The sequence below is a fragment of the Spodoptera frugiperda genome, chromosome 2, assembly GCF_023101765.2.
Source record: "Spodoptera frugiperda isolate SF20-4 chromosome 2, AGI-APGP_CSIRO_Sfru_2.0, whole genome shotgun sequence".
Taxonomy (NCBI): domain Eukaryota; kingdom Metazoa; phylum Arthropoda; class Insecta; order Lepidoptera; family Noctuidae; genus Spodoptera; species Spodoptera frugiperda.
In genome coordinates, this window is record NC_064213.1 from 7913753 (window position 1) to 7937600 (window position 23848).

A 23848-nucleotide genomic window follows, 5' to 3' on the forward strand; every position below is an offset into this window, starting at 1 on the left:
TTCGAACCTCCTCGACTCGACTCGTAAAACTCTGCTCAGCGCTGAATACCTAAGGAAAATATAAAGCCAGAGCTACCCGTACCTATATGTAAATACTAGGTTTTATTGACTCTCTGTTAAAAACGGTGGAAGTTTATATAATCATCAGCCTGGAAAATATGTGTGGGAATATTTGGAAGACAAGATATAAGTTTATTACGAAAGAAATGTGTATCTAAAATTAGATTTTTAGACATGTCTGTGTGTAGCCAAATACAAGAAAAATTGTATAAGGGTCGATTATATTATTCATGCTCGTCTCGCCAGATACGAAATATTTTACCTTGAGACTTATTAAATTGCTAATAAGATTGTATCAGAAATAACTGTACATAAAACAGTGAAATTGGTTTATTTGACGTGATCTATTGATTCTGTAACCATTCAATACACCGCTGTGGGCCATGAAATGTTCCCGAATTTTATCTCATGACGCGCCTGCCATGTGCACAAAGGCTAATACCCCGAGCCAGTGGCACGGCCCCCTATTTGCCGAGCGTGTCACCCCGTGACAACGCACCCTATCTCCTGCACACCGCCTTACTTTCAACCCATCGGTTATGGTAATGCATTACGGCTTTTTACTCAAACTTATTGCATATGCATACTATTCAAATCCGAACCTTCGAGCAAAGTTCTAAAGTATAAAGTTGAATGTCAAAGGTTAATAGGGAAATGTAAGGTCTCAGTAATAATATTAGTCTTGTGATTTAGTTGAAACTGAGAACGAGTTGGAGGTCATGTCTAGGTTAATAAGGTCGGTCTATATTGAGATCAGAATGTTTGCGGTGTGACGTAACTTTATTATATCGATCTTAGACACAGCGGATTATGTAAGGAATGTAATATTAAGTACATAGTGACATCCAAATGTTTGCTTAAACTTTAAAGGGAGCAATTAAATTGTTGGTTTTTCCTTTGACATTTAAACGATACACAATCGTTCGAAACTAGAAATAAGGCAACTGAAAAACATAGTAAGTACCTAAACAAGGTAAGAAATGATTTCACCGTAAAACTTTGAGGAAAGCTCATACTTTTGTATTAATTACTTAGAATCAGTACTGTCTGAGCTTTGACGATTTTTTTTTTTATTTAAGTTCCAAAGTTAAGTCGATCCCAGTATAGCAACATACTTTCATAAGCTTCCTGATAGGCGAATCAGCTGTATTTTCCTTAACTACTAGCTTTGTCATCACTTTCAAACAAAGAAATTCTTCAACTTTATTATTTGTTATTAGAACCATAAATCCGTACATTTGCTGACTGTTTCCCATAAAACTATTGACTAATAAAGCTATAAACACACTAATGTCGGAGGCAACGACAATAACAAAAAGGGCAAATAAAATAATGTGTTCAAAATAAGACCTTGTTTTATGGTTCAGAGTTGCTATTTTAAAATGAAAATAAATCTATAAATCTGCTGTAATCACAACACTATATTTGAAAAAAGAAAGGAAGCTTTTATTTCACTTAATAGTCTTAAAGTAAAAGATTTTTAGTCTGACGCTACGAATAATGTTAATCAAAAAAGTAGTACCGTACTATTTCATGAATAACTGTAATATTTGGTATAACAAATATTACTAAACGATTCAGCGCTTTTAACTACCGTTGTACATTAATAAATATACAGGCAATAATAAGTATTTGGAGTATGAATGCCATGAAATCATATTGAATATTACAATACCTCTATTTTACAGGAACAATTCGATATTAAAATAAATAAAATTTGTCGAATTGTTCCCTAAAACGTGAGCGGCCGGCAACTGAACTCAATGGAAAGCAAATAAACGCAAAATGTTTTAATTACAAAATAAAAAACAAGTACTTTTCATTCGTTCCAATCAAATATTTGTTTGCTATATTGGAAAAACACCATTGCATCAATATTCTGGAGTAAAATAAAGTTATTTTCAATTAAATTTTACTTTTATAATTAAATTTTAATTTTATTTTCAATTAAATTTTACTTTACTATTCGACTGCTTAAATTTTACGATGACTTTCTTGTTTTAGGGTTTTTTCATTTTAATATTATAAAGAAACGCAGTCGGGTTTTTTAGTTTTTTAAATTACTTTTTTTATTTTATTTTTTTTTAGTTTTACTATTTTTTTATTTTGATATATTATCTAGGGTCACTCTCACAGTAAATACGAATCAAACGACCCCTATCGAGCGGAAATCCATCGAGTCGTTCAGGCTAGAGAGTGAGCAATATTCGAATTTGTCGCCAAAAATCCGCCATTTTGTTTTTTTATTATTTTGATATATCCAGTGTCACTCTCACAGTAAATACGAATCCAACGACACCTCTCAAGTCAAAATCCATCAAGCCGTTTAGGCTAGAGAGTGAGAAATATTCGAATTTGGCGCCAAAAATCCGCCATTTTGTTTTTTTATTATTTTGATATATCCAGTGTCACTCTCACAGTAAATACGAATCTAACGACACCTCTCAAGTCAAAATCCATCAAGCCGTTTAGGCTGCAGAGCGTGCCAAACAATTATACATACATACATACATACATACATACATACACTCGAAAAACATAACCCTCCTTCTGGCGCAGTCGGGTAAAAACAAGTACTTTTCATTCGTTCCAATCAAATATTTGTTTGCTATATTGGAAAAACACCATTGCATCAATATTCTGGAGTAAAATAAAGTTATTTTCAATTAACTGTATGAAAACAGAAACGTGAATTTGATGCGTCGTATCTTTATAAACGGAATATATTTATATGCTTTATATTTAAAGACAGTACAGCAACGGAATGTGTACTAAATGTATATTTTATACACTCCTGTATATCCCATAGCAAAATAACAAGCCTAATGTTTGTCCTTTAAGGGAAAAGGAGAGAAAAAAATATCATAAATTCTACCTAATGCCTTCAATGACTTTGTAAGAGCAGAAATTCTCAGAAATCTGTCAGTGGGACATAAATGATGTCGCCTCAAGTTGGCAGATACGTGTAGGTATGAGGGAGTTTCTTAGAAAAATAAATGTTTATACTTTAATGAAAAACCTATAGATACATAATAACGGGGTTTGACAACTAAAATGTGTTACGTATTTTTCTTTTTATATAATTCTATAAGTCAATTTCGAAGAACTTTCTTAGAACTGGCGAATATGTCTAATATTTATGAATATGGAAAAAACTGAAAAGAAATTACAGTTATTTTTAACCGATTTTGCCTATCTATGTATGTATGTTTGTTCGCGATTATAACCTGCGTTTGGCTGAACCGATTTTGATGCGGTTTTCAGTATAGTATTTTACAGACATAGATGAAGGTTTTAGGGATATTATCAGACTTAAAAAAGGAGGCGGTAATGAAATATGAAGGCAGTTAGTTACCTTTAAAAAAAAAATATCTTTGAAGGCAAATCCTCTGTTAATTTAAACGCTTAAACAACCCTTCCAACTCTAAATAACCACCCCCGTAAACGACAGACTAAAATTTTAGCTTACATCATCAAAGTAATATAACCTAGCCTAAGGAACGATTTAAATACTCGTTTATTAACATGTAACCCTGGTATTATTGTAAGTACAACCCTAACTGACGCGTTGGTCGAGTGGTCGCAAGTGTGACAAGAGGTCCCGGCTTCGATTCCCGGGTCGGGCAAAGTATTTCTAGGGTTTTTTCGGTTTATCGAAAATTTCACAGTAGTAGCACGGAGTCTGGAATTGTGCCCAGTACATGGCAATAGGCGCACCCCCTATGACAATGGACTTATACCATAAATGGTGAAAAGTGGGTGTTACAATATAGTGTAATTACATTGTACAGTGGCATTACGTGCCGTAATGTGCACCTCTGCCTTGGGATAAATAGGATAACGATACGATACAACCCAAAATGTCACATTGAACCTAAGTGGGTGAACGCAGTGATGTACTTCGTAGATACACACGTTAAGTGATCCCGAAATAGCTGCTAGTGTTGTCAAAAGTGTATTGAAAGGACACCAATCTCAATATTTATTACCGTTATCAACATTTTTACTGGCGACCCCATTCTCTTGCTAATGGATTCCTCTCCTTATTATATTCCGTATACAATAACAACGACGTAATAATGCTCGGATACATTCTTGAACGTCTACCTACTTATTATACGTGGCTTAGTTATTAACACGCCGAATTTATGGACCTATGAAATGTGGTTTGGTTAGTTTACTATTATTTATTTTGCACTTTGTGTAGTCATAAGTAGACTTAGGACTGTTTCACAATGTCTGGATAGCCGCTATGTATCAGATAACTTTGAATTAAGAACGTAATTTGTATGCGCTATCTGTCACATGAGTTTATCGGGCACTTATATGAAGGTGGTGAAACAGGCGCTTAATGCTAGATGACGTTCTCTAACGGTATTATGTAGAGCGTGTAATAATTAATTAAGTGATTTTAGTAGGTACATAATGATATCTACATCTTAGGCAAGTTAGGTATTTCAATTCCCGGGTGTGGTAGGAGACTTCATATAAATAAGACACAATCTCAGACCCTGAATCCTCATCAGACCACCACACCATCTGTAGCTCAGTAGGGCTGATGACGACACAAAACTGCAGAGTACCTAGCGGGTTACCGGGGTTTCGGCTCGAAAAGCAGGAGTAGGAATGGAGTGGTTTTTAGTCAATAAGAGTCTGACACTCCCTCTCGCCTCGCCCAAGGCGAGAGAAGTCATAGGATAGAATTCTCCCTTAAAAAAGACCCTGAATTGTTACTGAAAATCCAAGACCTAGGGCAAAGTTATCACACGTGAGGCAAGTAACTCTGTGAAACAGTCCAATACAAGGCAAGGCCAACAAGACAATAACATTTATTATTTACAAAACAAATATTCTGTGCTCGCGGTTTCACCGACATATTTCTTTTTGGGCCGCCGTTACATTGGAAAATTTTCTTTATAAATATAGGTACAGAATCTAAGTATAAACTACCGGGGCTCCGGCTCGAAGGGCAGGAAAAGAAACGAGGTGGTTTTAGTCGGGAGAAGAAATTTGATGATTTTCTTCCCTTATAAAAAGTATGAACCAATATCCATTACCATAATATATAAAAATATCAGAAATTCTTCAGTATTCTAGTTATGTCCAATAATCACTCCTATAAATAAAAAAGATAAGTTTATCTATGTCTTGAATTTCTCCGTGTTAGAGTTATTGGTTTATGTGGAATTTACTTGAAATGAAATAAAAGTTTTATAATACAACAACTGTCTTTTAATGATGCCCACAGAGTAAAAAAGAAGAGACAAACATTGAAAAGGCGCGAATTTACACCACAGACTATTAATATTACTTAGTATCTTAGACACAATATAGAAACTAATATTTTAACACTCCGTAACGAAAATCATGTAACTAATACGATCGATAAAATAAATACGTCACTAGGTTTCAATAAAAAACATACCATAAATACATCCTATTAAAAAGTTAGCATAAAGAAAATTCCTCGTAACATAATTTCCTTTGAATTAAAATTCACTTTTATAAGTATACCTATTTCTTGTAATTTTGCTAATTAAGTCCGTATATGAGTTCTTGCAATTGAAAATAAAAAGCAAGATTCTTAATTAAACTCATTTGAGTATCTACAGTATTTCACTCTGATAACATTCACGATAACGTATAATGAGAAAACATAGAAATCTAAAATAAAACTTTTTATAGTACAGTTCAAATACATAAAACAGACACTCATTTGACACAAAGAGGTAAATACTAATTGTTAAGCATCGTATTACCAAATACAAGTCATCAAGTCATCACACATAGATTGGTAGAAATCGACTTTGACAAAAAAATTTAATCATTGATTGTATTCGCTATACTTTTTCCAAAATGCTCGTAAAATACAAAATAAAAGTTGTTAATCAAAGAAGAAACCCCAAGGGATAGCATTATAAGACTATCGGTCATCAGGAACTCCGCCCCCTATCGATATCCACTATAGGTAGGTACACTATAATATTCCTACATCATCTATCTTAGTGAAAAAGGTCAAGTGATTAAGCAATTATCCGAAAACTTTCGCTATCAAAAACTTGTTACTAAATGTAGCCTCAATTTTAGCCTCATTAACACCTTTTTTCTAAGAAAAGAGGTTTTTGTAAAAGAACCCGTTATTCTTGTAACAAATATTTCTCGTTGGAGCACTCTAATTCATTAAGGCACGGCTTTACTACTTTACTTCAACGCTAATTTACGCAATGAAAATTTATCTCATCTACTATTGTAATATATTCTCTTTTGTTATTGAGTTAGGTAGAGGTGATAATGTGTATGCTATTGATGATAACTTAATTGATGAGAAATATAGGTACGTAACAATTATCGTGATTTTACGTTAGAAATCGTACAATCTTTAACTTATCGGTGTTTAAAGAAATATATCAAAGACTGCACGGTTGGCGCGGCTGCTGCCTAACACATGGCTAGTTCGATTCCCACACGGAGCAACCATTGTGTGATTTACGAATTGTTGTTTCGGGTTTGAGTGTCAAGTTTATTTGTACCTTGTATGTTTGTAAACACACCCACGACACAGGAGAAAATCCTAGAGTGGGGTAATGTTTAAAAAAATATTCTTACTCAGTTTATGAATAAAACCTTGTGTACAACAGTCATGCAACCATCTCAAACCTATCATAATATTACCTCCATAGCCTAGCTCAAACATAGACATGTAAAACAAGTAACAAAATTCACCTACATAGCAGTAGACGAAACCTTACCAAGTATAAAGAAAACGCAAATATTTCGACCTGCAATTTAAAATACGCTATCACCGAAGTGGAAAAATGCTCTCGTTTTTTGTACCAACATTATTTGGACCGAAAGAAACTTGAAGCCTAGACGAAGGCGAAACAATGTAGGCAGTAATAGGGACCAGTAGTGCAACTACCGCATCAGATGACACTATAATGTGCACTGAACTAACGACCTGCATTCTACTGCTGCTGTTGTAAAACGTACTTTAAACAGTTTTAAGAGCATACCTATCAAAGCTTATTTCTTTTCTCTACAACTTTGTAGCTGATTATGTGACTTTGAAGTCTGAATAAAGACACAATCTTGTGTTGTATTCTGAAGAATTGTGATCAGACATGAGTACATCTGTAGAGGATACACGTACAAAATAATTGTAAATGTGTAACGCACTCAAAAGCGCTGCGTCGCAATATAAGAAAGCGTCAATACATTAGACAGTACTTGTTTCATTAAGTGAAATCAGTGACCTTCGTCTCCTAACCTGACCAAACAACAACCACCCTAAACATCTACTAACTCAATAACAGTTTTAAACCAGAAAACCTAATTACTTTTCTCAAGACAATTCTTTTTATCATAAGATGAAGAATCTACATGGAACTCCTCCTCCCGAGATGGACGAAGAAGAATGTAGACTTAAGATTCTGAACCAGATTCATAATTTCGAAGAATCATCACTGGTTCAATATTTTCCTCAACCCGATTACCAGGACTTCAGAGCTTCACAGCTAAAAAATACCAAATTCAAAGAGATTTGGAAGTAATGAAACATATACAATGCTGACTAGTTGACAACCTAAGCACAGACTCGCAGTAGCAACAAGCCATTTAACCACAACAATGAGTTTCACCTAACAACTTAGCCAAGCTAAATATAGAGTTATAAAATTGTTAAAGAAACTACAAGCCTGTTGCTCGTAGACAATGAAGCCTCGCCTCTCGGGGCCAGTAGGGCGTGCAGAGTACTGGGGCAGCACCGTAATGTGCACTCAGCCTAACGACTTGCATTCACGTGCCACCCTGTATACGACATACGACACCTACCAGTGCTCGTCAGGTCTCGCCGTAATTAAGCAAAGTAAACTCAAACTCAAACTCAAATCATTTATTGCATTCATGTGTACTTTAAGATGATACATAATTAGTAATTTTGGTGTTTGGACGTCTAACTGTGTGTGCCAAATATGAACATTATTGATTCAAAATATCTAATTTGAAACATAAAATCATTTTGTTATGTACAATGTGTTCAATTTCTACTAACTTTTACAATGCGAAATTTTGAAATACTCGATATTTACATCTAAGAAAATAGTCTCAGGATTAAGAAGTTATCAAATATTTTTAAATTAAAATTAGGTGAGCGAAAGGGATCCGATTTCTTTCGCCAATATTAATTAAAAACTTGTTCTATCGTCTCACACCGATGCAGAGCGAGTAAATAAATCGATGTCAAAGATCTAAGCAAAATACTTTACCTGTTAGCAGTTATTCGTAATCAAATAAATTCTGAAATTCTTTGAAACACACACAAAAAGAACATAAAGGAAAGGCAAATTTCACGTGATGTTAATGTCAAGTCTAATCCGATGAGAAAATATTGTCACATTTTTCTCACCTTCAGAATTCATACCCAAAAACCTCACATCAATCAAAATACGTTACATATTGTATCTATAAAATAGGCTTATTTATGAGTCCAATATAACAAAGGAATACGTAGGTACTGTTATGTAGTGTAAGTAATTCCAAACACCGCCGTGCCTTTACTGAAAATTTCGAAAGTCGAAATACACAATAAGGTGGATAAATATACAAAAAGTTATTGTAATAAGACACGTATTTTTTATTTTCTTAGGATAACAAATACCTTCGAAGATATTGACGTCACTTCTTCACGTAGAAAAAAAATACCTGTGTAATATTTTTTTCATAGATAGATTTTTATTTTACAACCCCGTTATCATCCTTATTTAGAAAGCCGAACACATAACCTATTATTCTACTTAGCGGCACGACCCATCCAGGCACCATCATCATCAAAATGTCCCATCCTAAAAACCTTTGTGAAGGTAAATAACTAGACATACCTTTATGCAGTAGACGTAGAGAAAAGGTCCGCCGTCTTCCCTCAATGGAAAAGCTGTGTTTTTAATCTTTTTACCTCAGGCTCTCGAGCGAACCCTTTGGAGTACGAGCAGGTTCGAAATAAAAAGAAATCATAAAATAGCGTTAATGCGAACACGTGTTATCACAAAGACATTATGTAACCGTCTTATCTATCGTTTCTACGACTTTTACTCACTTTTCAATACGTAGTTTTTTATTCGACATGATTTTGGGCGCAACTTTGCACATTGTGATGAATAGTTTTAGTTACTTATTTCTTTATTCTCCCCGACTACTATCTACCATACAAATACATGAAAAACAGCTTTCGACGATAACAAAGTATTTCCATAAACAAAAAGTTTCCACTGATCGAAACTTATCACAACGTAATACGAAACAAGTCATATGACTTGTAAACACATTACAGTAAATTGGCAAATAAGTTGTATATCAAATATTGTAAGACACAAACAAACGGAATCCAGTACAAATTGTATGTGACCTAACCTAAATACATTTGGTCGGAACTGTAAGCATTAGGTCAATCTGGCTGTAATCAACATTTCTCGGAAAATTCTAGGGTTCTCGGAAAGTCCGTACGATTGTGTAACTTTACTATAAGCACACAGTTAAATATAGCTCTAAGTATATATTTTGCGAACAAAAATAAGTCTCTATTTCTACCCAAACTATGACTCGTATTCGTAGAAATCATTCCTGATACTATAATTTCACTTTACATTCAAAGACTTAAACAGTATAAAAGAAAATGTTCTTTATATCGCAGGATAACAAATAACCTCCACACAATGTAACTAAACAAAGGATGCCTCACAAAAAATCACCGTAAAAGCAGTCTAACAAATTTACCTATCCATTTACTTTGTAGCGAGAAACCTTTCTTAAACGTAGCTCAATTCAAAAATTGATATCCGTAATTTTTCTTGAGGTTCGCAACATTAGAAAATGAAGGAATGAAGCGAGGCCGGGCTGTATAGCCGTTACAATAAATTCACTGAATGAAATATTGTTCAACACCCACGACTCCTACATTCCGCCATTTCCATCAGAATTCCGAATATGCTTGATGTAAGTGTCCCGTAATTTATGGTCTAGTAAAAACATTTTAATGTTGCTTATCATATTTTCGCTGTTTTTGAGGTAATGTATTTTGGTGCTACATTTTTATCTTCCGGAACTGCGGACTGCCTAGCGGGTTACCGGGACTCCGGCTCGAAAAGCAGGAGTAGGAACGGGTGATTTTTAGTGAGGGTGGAATACTTAAACTGCTTTTAGCAAAGATTTTGTCCGAAAACAAGTATGAGTAATCATTAAGTGACTCTGAGTGCGGCAGTAAGAGTCTGACACTCCCTCTCGCCTCGCCTAAGGCGGGAGAAAACATTGGATGATTGTCCCCCCTCAAAAAAAAATCATTTCTATCTTCATATTCGAAGTAAATACGTCATATTTTTAAAGCATTATCTTTATTATAAGTTCCGATTGCCAACTGGGCTGTAGTTTTTTTGGCAGCTATCCATGTTAATACACTTAACATTTTTCCACGAACAATGAAAAGTTATTCCTAAAATCGTTCCAGTTTTTCCTTGAACAAGTAGAAACAGGTGCAAACTACAATAAATAATTCAGTGCTTCTATATCGATCGCACGTGGTAAAGATACGGCTGACGCGAATATTAAACCGATTGCATCATATTGAATGGGGTATAAAATGCACTCGCATGCACTGGATCCTTTACTGGATTCCAGATATTTTCAAATCAAATCATTTTATTTGCAAGAAAATATAGTAGTAGTATTTATTAAGTCGTATACATTTATTCGTTTCTATCTCAATAGTCACGATACGTTTTATTTCATTCAGTGTCTCTCTCTTCTCCTTACTTTCCTGTAGCTATAGGATTTGTAAAATAACTACTTACATAATTAAGTTTCTGTTTAGTCAACATATAAATACAGTACATAGTTATATTGTGATGTATGAACAGGGCTTGAATGTTATGAAAGCTAAAGACGTACGCAAAGGTCATAGGCAGGTGACGCTCTGTAGTTTATGCCTACGCCATGACACAAAGCTCTGATGTGTATTGTATGTATATAAGTACATTTTACGATGTCACGATAGTAAAATATTTGCCTATACGGCACCATAAACCATAAATTCATGGACCATTATGATATCAAGCAATTTTATTAAGTTTTATCATATTATGCGATTGCCGAACACGAGGTCGATCGGCGAGTACAACTAGAAACTTTATAGGAAAGAAATAAACAGTTAGTACGTAGTTTGAAATTGTAAGTATATCTAATTTTTTGGCAATAAGATTACCGTGCAATCGTAAGTTATATGCATTTATTATTATGTAACTGCCTTTTCATTTGAAACTGTATAGAGGAAACGAATTCAATGCTTCCATTAACAATGCAACATGAAAATACACAACAAAGAGAGTCATGCTGTATTTTTCATTGTAAATTGTAAAATATATGATAATGAACGCCTGCAAAAGTTTGTGGAACCGCAAAATGGAGTTTAAATTGTGCCTTTATCAACGTAGGAACTTGAATGTAACGAGGTATATTGAAACTTATTATACACGGGAGAGAGTTCAAATAACTACTATACCTAAATCCATCATGTCCCTCACAAAAGGTCACTGAACCTAAATAATCAATTACCTAAAAGGTCGCAAGTAATGTCTTATTGATTACTTCCATTCAATAACTTTCTTTTCTAAAGAAAATAAAACATGTATCCAACATTTTTATAAGCATCCTCAACATTTCTAATTCATGAAACTTGTAACGCGAGGTGGCACCTATCCTTATAAATTATTCTCGACCCCACTCCGCCTTCTATCCCTTTGTTGCGTATTACTTTTAACGGCCTTTTCAAAGACTTTCGTCTCGTATAAAGTAAAATCTCTTTTTGTTCTTCAGTACAAATACGGCTTAGAATAAACACGAGAGGAAACGTATACATATGTAAGCGCTTCGATAACAAATGCGTAACAAACACGACGGTTGGTAAACACGACTGTAAAACAAACACAGAAAGTAAACAAAGTAGTCTTAGCATCTGGTACTTGATCAATATCCGTGTCCTTGACATTAGAGCAAACCACTCGCATCCGAGCTCTCAATACCTATTCATATCTCGTTATTCAATATTCACCCACCTTATAGTCGAGCCGCGGAATTATTCAGCTCCGCTATTTCAGTAACAGAGGAAGCACACCACAGGCTATTGCACTAAATAATTCCGTTTTAATTCAATATCCTCGCACACTCACTGCCAAATAATTTTCGGCTTGCCGTAGCGGCGTAGTTGCGAGTCGCTACGCGTCGTAGCGCCGCGTAGCACACGGACGTAGCAGCGCGCGCGAGCGAGTCGACTGGCCGCCCGCCTGCTGTCGCGAACACGGATTGCCGTACACAGTGTACTTGCGGGCTAGAGATACATTTTCTTTTGCCGTACGGCAGTATAGTAGGTTAGTTTGATAGTTCGGTATTAGTTTTGAATTATGATTAGCTTTGAATTGAAGGAATATAATTATTCTCAATACTATTTTGAATTTTATGATGTTTTAATTTTAATTTATTAATTATAAACTATTTTACTTTACGTTTGGTTTTTAAAGTATTCAAATGGAACAAAAAGAATTAATTAAAAAAGAAAAAGAATATTTTTAAACAAAGGATACTTTATTTTTATAGCATTTCTCATCTCCAATATCGGATAAAACTTTAAACAGACCAATTCCAATGTAATATTCTATTTTTAGAACATAATCATAACCGCGAAGCTGTAAAATATTTCACGTTCTCAAACCTGGGAATAATTTAACAAGTACGGCGGTATCTGTATTGGCATACTACTCTGTGCATCAAGGAGTGTGGCAGTGCGCAGGCGCGCGTGACGTCAGTGGCTCCCCTCGCGCCGCACTCCTCGCGCCGCCCACACCGAGCCGGACCGCGGCGTGAACCACCGGCTCCATACATCACTGCCCGACACACGACCAGCGTGATAGAATGCTACCGAAGAAAAAATGCAATGGAAAATATACTGACAGAGTAAATTATTTCGTCGGTACACAAACAGATGCTTCTGCTGAAACTTTTCCCTTGATAAATTTATTACAGCGGTGTTGCAAAACTCCAAGGCCTTCCAATTAACGACGAATTGATATTGAGTCTCATTAAATAATATAATTACAATTTATGTTTCGATTGTAGTTATAATTGCTTCGCCGAATCATTCACTTGTAATGTTCCACTTGATCGATGTTCAATACAGTCTCGTTAATAACTTGTGAATACTTCAAACATTATAAAATACCAAAATTTGTAAAATATTGTGACATTTTCCGTATTAAAAGTTCTTGAAGCGAGAAAAATTTGAGATTATGTTCCTACGCCTAAAAGTACTCGCTAAGTTGAAGAGGTTTATTTTTTGACCAGAAACCAAATTATAATGTAAATGTCACGTTTAAGAGGAAGAGTAAATAAGCATTTTTTAATAAAACAATCTAGGAAGTTAAAGTTAAATTACTAACAGATGATTTTGATTGAGGTAATACAACCTTATAATGGTAACCTGAAATCGCCCGATCAAAAATATTTCCATACAACAAAGAAAGGATTTCCTCGTTAACAAATGGAAGATAAAACGGGCAGTTTATATACCAGAGTAGAACCGTTAGCTCTCAATATTTAAACTCTTTTTCTCTCCTTGCAACACAGCGTAGCGTACTATTATATAATCTGTATTTAAGTGCTGGCAGGTGCTAAGGAGCAATTGCATTTATCCTGTCAGCAACACGTTTAGTGGTCACACGATGTCTAACAGTTTAACACTCCATGTTATTGTATTTGAAACATTGTTACTGATCCATTACAGTTCATTTTACTTTGAATGACATCACGTGACCGTCGGAAGAATAGTTGGATGACATTAATCATTCAAAATAGGAACTGACAATAACGATAAATCAAGTATACAAGTGTATGTAAGATTTTGAATTTGGAACCTATTTGGCAATTAATATTTAGTCGGCAATTAATTCTTCTTCGTTCGTAATTAGTCCTTTGTTCTAAATACCAATACAGAATCAACTTGCACGGTTCTCTCACATCTTTATTTGATTTGTCTGGACTTAAAAAGAGACCTCTGTGTTTGTTTTGGTATTTCTTCTCAGAGTAGTCCGATAGAAAATGCCGGCCACGTCTAGTTATTTTAGAGACTGACGTATTAAAGTGTTATCTTGTAACCAATTTGCAAAAAAAAATACATATTATTTATCATTTACATTATTTTTTCTTTGTTCCGCACAAAACTCTATCGAATTCATTTAAATAATATTGAAAAAAACTTAAATCGACAATATTTTCTCTTCACTACATTAGGTACTTAATTCCACTACTTTACTAATTTCATATCAAAAACACATCGACACACAGCGTCATACTCTATCCTCATAACACCATATAATACATATCGACAGTACAAAGAACATCTAAGTACAGAACCACAAATCTTGCTTCTACAAACCACACAACTTCAATAAGATCTTTCATCCGTGTAATGGCTGTATTTCAACAGAAATAAGACAAAATAAAAATGGCTGAAACAAAAAGTATGTGCGGATCTGACGACAGACCGAGTGTGAGCGGACCGATGTATGGTGTTGAAGCTCATCTGAGCGGAATTCTATGATGGTCATATAAAAGGGGCCGGAGTTTTCTGAGAGCCCTTCCTATTTGGGGTTGTGGGCCCCTGCTGTTACACTGACCCTCCGAGGGGGCCCGGTGCAAGTGAACCACTTACGTCATAAAATGATTTTGTTTTTTTTTTTGCTTGCTTTGTTTTGTTTTATTGGTGCTGTCTTGCTTTTTTTGTTTTTTATTGTTACTGGTGTTTGTTTTATGATTTATTTTAATAAATCATAAAGAAGAAACATCTTACTCGTACTACGAATATTTTAATTTGACTTGATTACGTTGTTTTAATTGGATTTATATAAACAGAATTTTGTTTATATATACAGAACAGACAATTAAAAATAGGGTTATCTACACAATTAATAACAAACAGATTGCGTTTTTTTTTCATAAATCTATATACCAAATTTAAACAAGCTTATAATTTCCCATTATTTATAATAGGACAGACAATAGACAACAACTAGAAAAAGCACTCACTTCTTCAACATCCCATTAAAACTCATTCGCAACTATGCGACGATAAAAAAGCAACATTAAACTACCAACATCACAATTCATTAATCACTCCCTATCCGCTGCCTCTCACGGCCGGGACCCCAAGCAAAAGATTGGGGACTATTAACAAAAATACGCTAGTGATCGCGTGATACGAACCCGGACCCCAGACCCCAGACCCCGGGCTCGTCACCACCGCTTTGTATCAACTGTTGTCACCGACCTTTATTAATGTGTTAAGACTCGTCAAATGGACAATGAAAGATATTGTATGGAGATTAGAATAGAAAATGCATTGTACTGTTATTTATTGTCATTAGTATTGACAATTTTGGTTTTATGGTAGCGGTGATTGGGGAAAATGACGTTGATTGGTCAAAATTCTTTGTTGTGTCTGTTGTGGTGTGTGACACAATAGTACAGTATATAGTACCCCTAGTATAAGTTTACTTTACGTTTAGAGTAATCGAAACGAGAGCACGTTCGGCCCTCTGATTGGATGACTTGGATCAATCAGCCAATCAGAGCGCCTACCAACCAAGGAAAACTCATACTAGAGTACTGGCGTGTGTGCTCTTTATTTTTGTTCCATGTGAAAATTGATATCAAGCGCTAACCAAGACTGACGGCAGACAGAAAAATAACCCAATTTTCATACAATTTTGTGCTAAATTGAAAAATTGTTATCTTTAGAATAACTGACTTTGGCATTAGGTATATTTTCGTTTGCACCTAAATATTGTTATATTATTCTACACTAGCGACCCGCTCCAGCTTTGCCTGGGTACAATGGTGATACATTACGCATGTATTATACATATAAATCTTCCTCTTGAAACACTTTATCTATTTAAAAACCGCATCAAAATCCGTTGCGTAGTTTTAAAGATTTAAGCGTACAAAGGGACATAGGGACAGAGAAAGCTACTTTGTTGTATACTATGTAGTGATACACGTAGGTGTAAATGTATCTATCTACTCACCATTAAATTACAATACGTCTCCTAATTAATTAAAGGCGACTGATTGGTTTCGACAGCTAGTAGCTAGCGCCTGACCATCCCAATCTAATAGATACCGATTACATATGCATACCTATATACATACGTAGGACATAGGTACATGTATTGTATGTGGTTACAACCAGTTGCTGCAGCATTCAAACATCAATAATTTCCTTGATGGATTACCAAGGAGGTGGCTAATGCAAATACTGTTTACAATTCGATTATGTACCTACGTATCATTTGTTTAAGGGCTAAAATGTTGTGCATTTAAATTAATTATTATGTAAGTGTTTAGATGTAAGTCCTAATGTAACAACTACAGGCAATATTTTTCTGTATATTAGGAAATAATTGCTCAGTTATAAGTGATACCAATTATGCTTAGACTAAATTGCCAGGGCAGTGAATATTTCAATTTAAAAAGAGAACTCTTTATGTTGCTATCCATGTCGTTTTGGGCGTGCGTGACGTCACTTGCGTCTTTTGTTTTTCTTTTTGCGAATCGTGTTAGGAAGCATGACAAAAGTAACATTATAATTTAGAAGAACTACAATTATTATTTTAAATCATAAACAGTGCAACGAACACTACTTCATTTTAAATACTTACACGAACAAACTGCAAACAATATTTAACGTAAATCTTTAGCTAACTCCAGTCAGCTTTTCTAATTCAACAGCTCATATATTAACATATAACACGGTTTGTTGTTCATCTAAAAGTAAAATGCACAAAGCAAAATGTTTTAGGGACCCTAGAATGCAGATTTAGCAAAATAAAATAAAGTTTTCTCAACACAGCTTAGGTACACACAGCAAGCTACACAACCAGTTTATCTTGGTCCCGCTTTGTATGATCTTTCCGCACATTCATAGGTCAGTTTATACTGGTATTGTATAGTTTAATGTGTACTAGTAACTAACATGTTCACTTCTACTAATACGTTGTTAACAATTTGTTGGTAACTTTCTCTACACACAATATTCGTTGGTTTACTTCTAGTTAGCTATCCGAAGTTAGTTTTGCAAATTGAAACCCGACTGAATTATTTTTCTGTTAGCTCTGTTTTTCACTAAAACAAACGTGGATATACAGATGTTTTTATGTTAAAGTTAAACGTTTAATTATTTGATGCACGTGTCATTTACTGTGAGTAAGGACCACCCGAAAAAAATATGTAGGTATATAAAAAACAGTTTATATACGGTACACGTTACAAACACACGTGACCACGGAGATGGTTTTATAGAGGTAAGACCTTTCCGTAGTCATTCTTCCTAAGAGCTAGGCACGTTTTAAAAGTTTTCCCCATTACCCAAAAAGGTACAGAGCACATGGAGCGAAAGTCAGTAGGATATTACCTACTAGAAAAAATATAATTTGGTTGATCCGTTATTACATCTCAGCAGTAACTCGTGAGCTCCAAAAACAGGAGAAGTATCCTTCTCGTCCTAATAAAAAAAAATACATGTCTCATATATTTTCATTACCTAACTGTCGGACTAATTAGATTTTTAATTTTCATATCACATCATCATCCCTATTCTACTGATGAAAACGTGTCCGTTTATCAACGCAAGTACGCTGTGTCACTTGTGATTTCAAAACTAATTAATTTCTTAGTAGCTGATCAAATCAAATAACTGTAATGCATCCATAGTCTACAGTTCGGTCTACAATTTTAATACAATAATATATCCCAACTATGGGCCCTTTATATGGCCCCCAAAAGTACTTAATCTACTTACACAATATTGATAACATGTAAGTAAGGTAAATATTCCTACCACGGCACTTCACTCACGAACCGTCTTACTCTCTACAGCCAAGCAAAGACAAATTCTAATTCAAATTCAAATATCTTATAAGGGAGTGTACAAAGCTTTGACTAACGTACTACGTCTTTGAGGCTTCAGCGAACTGACAGTTTTTAATGAGTTCTCATCACGATTTAACTGCCTTGAATACCAGGTACATGTCATAAACAACCTGTGCTAGTTTTCGCGTTATTTATTTCGCTTTTGATTTCCTTTTAATGATGTTAAATGGAGTTTCTTAAATAGGTTATCTGATTATCTTTTATGTACTAAAGAAATGTTACGTAGGTAATAAAGTAGTATATGTATAACGTATACCTACCTAAGTAATTGATAGCTTTGGTCGCGGTATCAAGTCAGTGGAGCGATATCATAGATTGGGATCATTAGGTAATAGGATTTTCAACACGTGTCCTAATCGAGATTTTAGTGAATTAAATAATGGCTCTGTATCAAAGCTGACTGTAAGAGGTTCTGTACTATTTTCATGAAAAGGAAAAAGTCTTCTAAGTTCACATACTTTCAATTATCACATCAAGCAGTTCCTCGTTCAAAATCTTAATTCTTTTGAATTTAAAAAACGACATTAAGAAAACGTCGTTTGATCCTAAAATGTATCCATAATCATAGACCTTCCATTTTTAATGAATGACCTAAGCCCTGTAGCATTTAGGTTAGGTTATTTTTCTGTATAATAGTAACAAATTATTATAAGCACTTACTAGTTCATCCATCAGTGTAAATGAGCCGTTTGATTTCAATGTCCGCTTTTATTTGCATCGATCATATTTTACGCATGACGTCAGCCAAAATCCGATTATATGGAATTCAATAAAATTGGAATCCCTCATATAAATAAATACGATGATTTTAGTGGTAGGTTTATGTTATAATTGATAGTTGATGAACAAACAAAACAGTGTTTGTTTCTTTTCTTGTAGATTTGTGCATAGGGATAATAATAGATCTACTATGTGAATAGATCTAGCAATTCTTAATGGCCTTACTTTGTCACACGTGTAATCATTGCTTAAGATGAGATGTAAAAGTTACTATGTGTACTTAATACATACATAACCTCACGTCTGTCTCCCATGGGCTAAGTAGAGACTATGTATTACTTAAATCACTTTAAATCAGAAAACATACATAAAATCACACATTTTACTCTCTACAATTACTGAAAAGCTTTATTACGTTTGTATGAGATGCTGAATGAGTCTCTCACAACTAGCAGTTTAGATGGGAATAAGTGGCTTGTTAGTCCGGTGAGATGATATTTATTGATGCACTAAACTAGCACGTCGACAACATGATCAACTTAACGAATGATCGATGAGTACTGATGCTGTGTTTATCTACTGAATACAAATTTGGTTGCGATAAATATAATAAAATGAAAGAACTAAAAACTGCTGACGTTAGTGACGTACAGTCGTTGACTCATACAACGCTATTATGTTTTTATATAAAGACCCAAGGCCTAGAAAGGATCCTTAATATCTTATGTCCATTATGGAAAGATTCAAAATAGTTCATTCAGTACACTGTAATTGTACTTATCGCATGACTGAAATAAATCCTTCAAACATTGACATTTATTATAGAACATTACAATACCTCATTATTTATGCTCTTGGATTATAGAATGTAATTTAAAATAGCATTTTCTTATAATATAAATGAAATGTTCGTTTCGTTGTGAAAAGGCCCAACAATAAAGGTACCAAAAGGCTGGCAACGCACGTAACGCCTCTTGAGTGTTTGCCGATTGCTTACCATCAGGTAAGTACTTTGTATGGACGGATCACCTGTAATAAAGATCTGTCTACTCATTTACTCGACTGTTTCATAAAACTAAACATAAAATATTTTAGAAGAGAATATAATTTAATATCTTTTGCGTCTATGATATACATTTAGAAGTACCTAAGTATCTGAATAATAATAATGTAGATTTTAGGCTACGTAATGTTTTAGGCTACGTAAATCATGATTGATTGCAATAAAATTCCAATTTTACCGACATTCCTTCAATAGCCGATCTTACCGCAATCAAGGATTTCTTCCAAACTTAGGCTGGATGAAATTTACATATATTGACAGGAATTGTTCGTGGGCTAACAATGAGTCGTTTATTTTCACTTCTTCTTACATTTTCTGCCGTATATTTTATCCACTAAAATTAATAAAATCTATTGTACTATCTCATATATTACGTCAGCGCATACCCTGTCTGTAAACTAAATTTCATCAAAATTCGTTCAGTAGTTTCAGTGTGACTGACGAATAAACATCCAAACAAAAAAAATCTTTGCAATTTGCCATAAAGACAACTTCTAATGAACATATGCATACCCAATATTAGTACCCCAAACCCTTCTTTAAAGATCCCTTCCAGTTACTACTATCATGTTTGCTCAGGATTTCATTGGATACTCATTTAAATTCGCTTCGACTCAGAGTGATGGAGCCTGACCTCGCTCCAGTTGTGACCTCCCGGAGCCAGGTCAGCAAATCGCATTGTAGAGTGCACTGTGGTGTTCGAAACTGTATCCGTTAATTGAACACCTGAGAACTATGCTCCATTTCCCGTTACTACTCTATATGTAGTCTTTATGCAGCTTAACACAATAATTGGTTTAGTGCACTCTGATTGCAGCTTTAATAACTGACTTTAAGGTTTATTGTTATATTTTAATCCAACGCTTGGGTCCAAATACATGGGACTTATAACAAAAATTGTGAAAGTAGGTGTACATTGTGTTGCGGGATTACGTACTGTAATGTCCGTCTCTGCCAACCCTTTTGGGGATAAAAGGCGTGATGTTACTTGAATTCAAAATCATTTTACGGTTTCATACAATAATATAACTATTAGGTAAACAGAACATTTTGACCAGATTAATTACAATACACGAAGCAGGAATACGTATTAACAATCAACAAGATTGAAAACATCAATCACAAGGGTCTGACGATATGCTCGAAATCTCGCCGAGGCACGAACATGACGGCTATCCACGACTCGTAATGAAGATTTATCGGCGACCTCCGAACGGCCCCGCAAATTATCCACTGACACATCGGAATGCCGTTGTTGTGCCAAAATGGACCAAAAATATACCAACCGCAAAATTAATAGCTCCCAAGCCCAATTAACCATCAGACAAGGTCATAACTTAATGATTTCAACTTCTTTATTTACCAGCAAAACCCGCATTTTCCCATTTTATCTATAAATTATATTTTAAAGACCTTTTATGAACACAATCTACGTTCTTTCCTTATCCTAAGTAACTCCATTACCGAATGCCGATTAGTGTAAAAAGTTTGTTGGGTAAAAAGAGGTTTTTTATAGGTAAATATTTGTTAAATTTTCTTGTATTTGCTTTTATCTGACCTCAATGTTAGAATTTTGTAATTGGAACGGGGAAACTGGTAATTATGATTATGCTGTAGGTAGAATAAACGTTAGGTACTGAATTTAATTCAGGATTTTTAAATTTTAATCTATTGACATAGATGTGGGTGGTTCAATCAAACTTTGTTGGGTTTCAAAGCGGGCTCGATAGCTAAGCGCGCTATCAAAGGATGACGAGACTCTATCCGATTTCTCGAAGCCTATTCAGCTTGACCCTTTGTCAGATCTCAAGCCGACGTCAAATGTGATTGCTAGCTGTAACTCCAGTGAGCCAATCAAATATCTAATGGATTATGGATTCGGCTATGTAACTAAGTACATAGATGAAATGATATCATCAATACATACACATCTATTATTACCATCCTTACTCACACAATCATAAATAACAGAATGATATCTTTAAAAGAAAACAAAACCGAATCTACATAAAAAATGACGCATTTCTATATAAAATAATATAAAAACACCAACAAGGTAAGTCATGATGAAATAAAAAATATACCTGCATTCAAAAACATTCCGTTTTACGGAAAACATGTTAAAGGCAAATGATATTTCATAGAACATAAATGAAGATGAAAAAAAACTGTGACTTTTACGACGACGACGCGGAAATTATTTGTCGTAAAATACAGACTTTGATGTTATATAAAGGGTGCTTTTAAGAAGAGCAGTTTTTTTTTAAACATCATGTTTTTTTATTTTTAGTTTGTTATCTCTGCATTTGACGTTCAGTGATCTGTGAATTTTTAACAAACCCTTTGTGTAGTGGATGAAGCAAGGATAGTGTACGCACGGGACGTATTCTACGTACAACATGTCTCATACTATGTATATTAAACGAGATACAAAGAAAAGAAATTCTGTTTAGATATTTTTTTTAGATTTAGCGAAAACCGCACGAACATTCTTTTTGCTTCATAAATAAAATATTGGATTACGTGTCGACTATATACGTAGGTGAAGATGAATGAGTATCAGAAAGTAAATCCTAAATTACTCAGAATCTTCGTGGCCGTTACAAAGTGAACATAAAAGAAGAATTTTATTTATGTTCTTTTCTTTCAAAAATCTTGTAACCATGCTTGTCTAAGCAAAAAGCCACTCTAACACAACAAGTGAAATTACTTTCTCACGATATGATCCGTTTATTTTTTGGCTAAGATTTACTTTGTGTGCGTGGTCTCATTTAAATCACTTTGTTTATCTTTTTTCTTTTACACTTTTATTCTGTTATTTATGGTAATAAGTGGGAGGTTATCGCCTTTCTTTGTTAAGCGTGTGATGATAAAGGATGAAAGTCGTATGGCTAAACGAGTGATGAATTTAAATGTTCATAGAAGGAGAGGAGAAAAGATCAATGGAAAGAAGGTTGAGTTTTGTTAGAAAATAATATTGTAACTTTCGTAAGACATACTAAAAGAAAAGAAGTATGATAAAATGATAATTATTAAAGGTGTTTAGACCACCCTAATGAACTTAATCTTCAACAAGGGAAAAAAGAAGTAGATGAATTGCACACAGCAATATCTTTTAAGATATTTCATAATAATATTATAGATGTACCTTTATCAATGTTGACAAAAGATACACGAGTTTTTGATTATTTTTGACAAAGTCTAAACACCAGTTTACAAAAATTAACCTCGAAAGTATTATGACACGGCACACCACACAACACAAAGCATCTAAAACAAAAATAGACCATATTACAAAACAACATTACCTCACCAACATTTAAATTAATTTCTCTAGAGGAAATCTTCTGTATAGCCGACATCAATAACGGTACATACTAAATTAGTTTCATAACTCTTGTCATTTCCCTTCCCAGAGCAAAAATTATTGTTCCCTTCTCTCTCAGCTAGCAATCGACATAATATTTAGAAACAAAGTCCGGAATCTGAGTTCGTATTAAAATAAAACACTCATTGTACATGGTGCTAGAATGGACAAAAAAGGCAGAAGAACTACTTCTAACAAAGAAATTGTAAAATAATTATTTATTTTTTTAAACGTTACCCTACACTAGTATTTTCTGCTTCAAATCAAATCAAAAAATGTATTTATAAACAAAGGAAGGTTATATACAGTATCCTGTGTCGTAGGTGCGTTTACAAACACACAAGTTTACATACACATGACACCCAGACATTTAACAACAATATGTGTATCACACAAAGAGTTGCTCCGTGCGGGAACCGAACCCGCTACACGTTGCACGGCAGCCAATTGTCTAGCCACCACGCCAACTGTGCAGTCTAATGTACGAGAAGGTAGAAAAAAATATCAATTTTAACAAATACTTCTAAAGAAACACATTCAGAACAGTACAAACACCCTGTAGGAATGAATTCTCAAAATGGCGGTTGCTCTGTTCGAACTTTAAATCTGCTAAC

At 34.4% G+C, this 23848-nt stretch overlaps 2 protein-coding genes across 9 annotated transcripts in view; one reads left to right on the forward strand and one right to left on the reverse strand.

The window, feature by feature from the left end:
* LOC118269136 (kazrin) overlaps positions 1-12405 on the reverse strand; it is a 117616-nt gene extending 105211 nt beyond the window's left edge. For all 8 annotated transcript variants that reach the window (XM_050698262.1, XM_035584066.2, XM_035584067.2 and 5 more), the window contains exon 1: positions 12159-12405. The gene's annotated coding sequence lies outside the window, so the exon portion shown is untranslated. The remainder of the gene's footprint in view (positions 1-12158) is intronic.
* LOC118269154 (acyl-CoA Delta-9 desaturase) overlaps positions 1-23848 on the forward strand; it is a 204108-nt gene that overhangs the window by 153453 nt on the left and 26807 nt on the right. The window lies entirely within an intron of this gene.